We start from the raw sequence: 5,386 nt of genomic DNA on the forward strand, positions 1-5,386 counted from the left end.
CTAACGTTCCATTTTTGGCGCGTCAGGAATTCCTGACGTGCCAAAAACGGCACGTCGGTAATTCCTGGCGTGCCATTTTTGGCACGCCAGGAATTTCTTTTATATTTTTTATAATTTATATATTTTATATATTTTATGTTTTTTGCAAAAATAAATTGAATAGTGTAAATAATTTAATGTGAACGAAAAATGCATCCACTGAATAAGTACGATCGAGGTGGTTAAATTAAACCACACTAATGATCACTAAATTCTTAAGAATTTAGTAACGTGCATGCGGTTCAAACCTAAAGGATATGTAACATTTTCCTCATTTATTTGGAATCTCCTTAAAATAATAAAATTAACATTATTCATATTGAAGTTTTGACATACATAGATGTGTATATATATAGGAAAAATATATGAAGTTGTCATCGTTTCCGTTGTATATATAACTGTTTCTACGTTGTACACTAAAACAGCTTTATAAAATGGTCCGATTGATTGACAAGATCGAAATGAAGATGATCAAGACAAGAATTAAGAAGAAAGCCTAGCTATTTGGATGCAACGACAAGTTCATCATTTCCTGTTTGTTTGTTTTATCTTCAATTAAATAGTGTTTTTCCGTGAGAAAAAAAGACATAGCAGAGATAATTAGATTTTAATTTCTATACTAAGCGAATGAAGAATAATAAATCAAAGTCAAGAGCAGCATTAATATTTTTATTTAATTAATAAAGATCTAGAAAGATTTTGAGTATCATTTTCATTTAAAATCGTTCCTAATAAAAAACAAAAGTTAGATGAAATATATTATAAACATGATATTAAACAAAAAAAAAATAATAATAATAAGAAATTGCTGACGTGTCAAAGTGACACGTCAGGAATTTTCTGACATGTCAAAGTGACACGTCAGAATTTTCTGACGTGTCGGACCTTGACACGTCAGAAAATTATAAAATTAAAAGTTATTTAAATAAATTTTTAAAAAATTAAATTGAATGAAAATATACTGACGTGTCAAAAGGTCACACGTCAGTATTTACTGACGTGTTAAATATAACACGTCAGTAAATCCTGACGTGTGACTTTTGACATGTCAGTAAAAAATTTGTTGATGTGCCAATTTTAGCACTTCAGTATTTATTGACGTGGCAAAAAAATGACACTGTTTGCCACGTCAGAAAATGACCGGTTTTTGTAGTGTATCAGAACAACACTTATCATAAGGAATTAAGCATGTGCCTTCATTAGTGTAAGGCAAATGTTTTTAATTCTTTAATACTGTAAATCGAAAATCAATAATGCTTTACAGCATTTCTTTTTTTATTTTGGTCGAACTCTTTCTAGTTGTTTCTCCAACTAGAAAGAGCAATCATGTTTGTTTTGGTTTTATTTTTGAGATATAAGATGCTCACATATCTTTATTTCCTTTTCAGAACAATTTCAAGCCTCATCCACCAGGATACTACTCGATAGCATCACAAAAGAATCTAACCAATCTCCTTGAGCATTCCAAAGTCTATCAACTTTCGCTAAAGCAACAGCTACATCACTTGCTGAGGATGAATGAGATTTTATCTCAAGAGTTATTTTCTAGAATTTTTAGTTTATCATAACGGAAAACATATTTTCTTTTCTAAGGTTATCGAGCCAAGTCTACTTAGGCAGAGTTAGAATTGTTCTAACTTTTGTATAGTTAAGTTTATTATCTTCTTGTAACTTTGTAATTATCATATAACTTGTATTCTTTATATATTGAAATGAATACATTGACTGAAATGATTCCATCAATTTCAAATATATTTTATTTTCTTTCGCATATTAATCCAAGAAAATTGTTTTATGTTTTTTTACTTGTCAAGGCATTAAGGGAAAGTGGACGTTGATGGTTGACCATCAGCGTCCACTTTTGTGTTGACACTGATGGTCCAACATCAGCATCCACTTTTGTGTAGAAGTTATAATTGAGATCTTTATCGTTTATTGAAAATATTATTAGAGTCCATATTTGTTGACGTTGTTGGATCATTATCAGCTTCGACTTTGGGAGTCGACGCTGATGAGCTTCAGTTGACCATTAGCATCGGACCAATTCGACGTTACCAAAGAAACGACATGTCACATGTCGCCGCTGTTGATCAATAGCGTCCACAATTGCACTTTTAACGTTCAAAAAAAGGCGACGCTAAAAGTCAATTTTTTTGTAGTGCTGTAAACGGAATGGCCACATTGCAAAACAAAAAAGATTTGTAGGAGACATTGTCAATTTTTAAAAATTGGAAGTAGAATAAAAAGATGAACAACTTCGGGTAGTAAACTATAATTTCCCCTTTTTTCTTCTCATATCTGGTTTGAGGAAAATGAAAGAAAATTGAGGGCAAACGTAATTGAATCTAATACACTTGCTAAGAAAATTCGAAATGCATGCATTTGTAAAATAAGCGAGGAGTAATATTTTTTGTCCAAAAGAAATTAATAAAATGACTCATTTTGCATGCATATAATTTCTAGAATTTCTTAACTTGAATTTACACCCATTTATTAACCTGATAAATATAAATAATTTTTTGTTGAGTTGAATTTTGAATTTCTGATGGACTTGATTAATTTCGTTTGCCTCCTACACCTTAAAAAAACCAAAAAACAAAAAAAACAAACAAAAAAAAAAACAAACAAACAAAACAAAAAAAGTAGGAAATGAAATAATTTTTTAACCAATACTCGATCTCTTATAATTTCTTAAACAAAGCTTCGAATTGTATCCAGTACAACTTATTAACCAGTACAAGCCAAAGAGATCCAAATGTAAATGAATACAACAATTTAATGTACATATGGCAGTGTCTTTATTAATTAATATGAAACTTACTAAGTAATGAACACACACCTAAATATTTTTCAACGCTATCCACTCAAAAACTATAGGACTTTTTTTTTTTTTTTCTATTAAATAACATCTAATAGAAAAAAAAAAAAAAAAAAAAAAAAATTCAAACAGAATCTACAGACTCGGAAAGGAGGTTATTCATAATGGGACGTCCCTTACACATGGCCTCCAGTGCTACAGCTTTGGGCATGGTGACTCCATTGCCTTCAGTCATGTCTACTTCTTCCTCGCCAACCCTCTTCCACTCAAAACACTGAATCAATGACCCTAAAGCCAACCTCACTGTCCGTTGGGCAAGTCCTGCCCCGGGACATGCCCTCCTCCCCAACCCAAATGGCATCAACTTGTGCAAATCAGCCTCGCCGCACTCAAATCTTTTAGGTTTAAAACTGGTTGCGTCATCCCATACTTTGGGGTCTCTATGTATAGCCCATGCATTCACCAATAACATCGTGTTACGTGGAACATTGTATCCTCCCACTGTGCAATCATCGGAGGACATGTGGGGTAATAGCAGTGGGGTTGCCGGGTACAATCGAAGGGTCTCCGAAATTATACTTTGAAGGTAATGTAGTTTAGACACATCTAGTTCGTCCAACAAATTCTTCTTCCCAACTTGACTGTCCAACTCAGCTCTGGCCTTCTTCAATACGTCAGGATGATTAATCAGATTGGACATGGCCCACTCTAATGTCACTGCTGATGTGTCTGTCCCGGCAAGTAGCAAGACCTACTCAATATCAATTAATTAGTACAAGAGTTTGAAAGGAAAAAATGCATTGATTATTGGGAGTACGTAGAACTTAGCAAGATTTTATGACAACTGACAAGTTGTAAACTTGTAAAAGACTTCATAAGATGTTGAACTCATTCAATGTCACTGTGGACGCTCTATAGTAGCTAGACATGTACACTAGCAAGTTGCCACGTTTCCCACTAGCGATTGGGATGACGGGCTTTATCTATTTTTAGCTCCTTATCCATTTTCTGATAGTCCTATATCTATTTTAGTTGTCGACTTGTTATACTATAATAATAATAATAATAATAATAACAGAAAAGAAATCTAAAAAAGGAAAATATTTAGATATATATTTATAAATTGATTTTTTTATCATTTATAATAATTAAAAGAATTAATAAATTAAACAAAACTATTAATAATAAACTGTGACATTAATATATAAAAAAAAATGGTAATAACCTTGACACGAGTTATCTTGGAAGACTTACCATAATAAGGCCTTTGATAATCTGGTCCGTATAGTATTCTGGCTGTGATTTCTGCAAAGAAAGCAGATGGTGGATCATAGTGTTTCCCTCTTCGTTACCCTTCTTCTCGTCAATAAGGCCTTGCATGAAGGCATCCGTCTTCTTGCCAAGCCTCATCAGCCTCTTCTCTAATCTACCGTAACCAATCCACCGCAACATGGGCACGAATTCGTGAGCATTCGACGCCCCTCCATTCTCAGTAATCTCTCTCATCATCTCCCTAAACTGCCTTGCCTCTTCCTCGTCCTTCACGTCCTCCCCGTACCCGTAGTACCGCTTCCCCGCCACCATTCTCATTATGATGTTAAAGGTGAGGTCCAAGAACATCGATTTCAGCTCAACCTTGGTGAAATCTTGGGACGAGTTGTGTCCCAGTTTTCGGAGCAAGCGCTTGATCTCGTCCCTTTGGATGCCCAGGAACATGTTGAGGCGGGTGGTTGAGAAGATCTCGAGTGCGCTGTTGCGGCGGAGGTTGCGCCAGTGGTCGCCGTAGGGGGCTGCTGTCACGGTGGTGTGGTTGTAGCTGAGGTGCTTGGTCCCTCCCTAGGGTGGGAGGACGGTTGGCTAAGACGATGTCGTTTTTGGTGAAGCATTCTTCGACTGCGGATGGGGACGACACGATAACCACCAGTTGGGAACCAAATCGGAGGGAGAAAATCTGGCGTATTTTTGCGAGAGGCTTTGGAAAGTCCGGTGGATGGGCTTTTTGACGAGATGAAGATGACCCAGAATTGGGAGAGAAGGTGGGCTGGGAGGGAGGTGTTTGGGTGTTGTTGTTTGAAGGTGGATGATGAGCTTGAAAGCAACAGCGACGACGAGAAGAGAGAGGGATGAGTATAACAACAACATGTCTTCCGTATTTGTGAAAATGTCTGTGAAGAAGATGTGGTGTATATGTGGGATATGTGGGATAAGGGGCCTTGCAGGCAGCTCTATATATATGGAGAGAAATCCATCCTTTGACGTAACAGCTTAATCATATGTCATGTAGACTTGTATTTGATTCCTCATCTAAAAGGGGCAACTGGCTTTTGAATTTGATTCCTCATCTAAAAGGGGCAACTGGCTTTTCTGTATAGACTTGTATTACTTCCCTTCTGTTTCTTTCTTGGTCCAATGGACATAGCGCGTCTTTGCATTCCATACAGTGGCGGAGATAGATATTTTACATTGAGGGTGGCGCAAAATTTTTTTTTTTGTCATAAAAATTGTCCACCTTAAAAAATTTAGTAAATC

At 35.7% G+C, this 5,386-nt stretch overlaps 1 pseudogene; it reads right to left on the reverse strand.

The window, feature by feature from the left end:
* Nucleotides 1–2,981: 2,981 nt before the first annotated feature.
* On the reverse strand, nt 2,982–5,217 carry LOC132192299 (cytochrome P450 81Q32-like; annotated as a pseudogene).
* Between the last annotated feature and the right edge of the window lie 169 nt (nt 5,218–5,386).

This window comes from Corylus avellana, chromosome ca9, assembly GCF_901000735.1.
Source record: "Corylus avellana chromosome ca9, CavTom2PMs-1.0".
In the NCBI taxonomy this organism is placed as follows: Eukaryota; Viridiplantae; Streptophyta; class Magnoliopsida; order Fagales; family Betulaceae; genus Corylus; species Corylus avellana.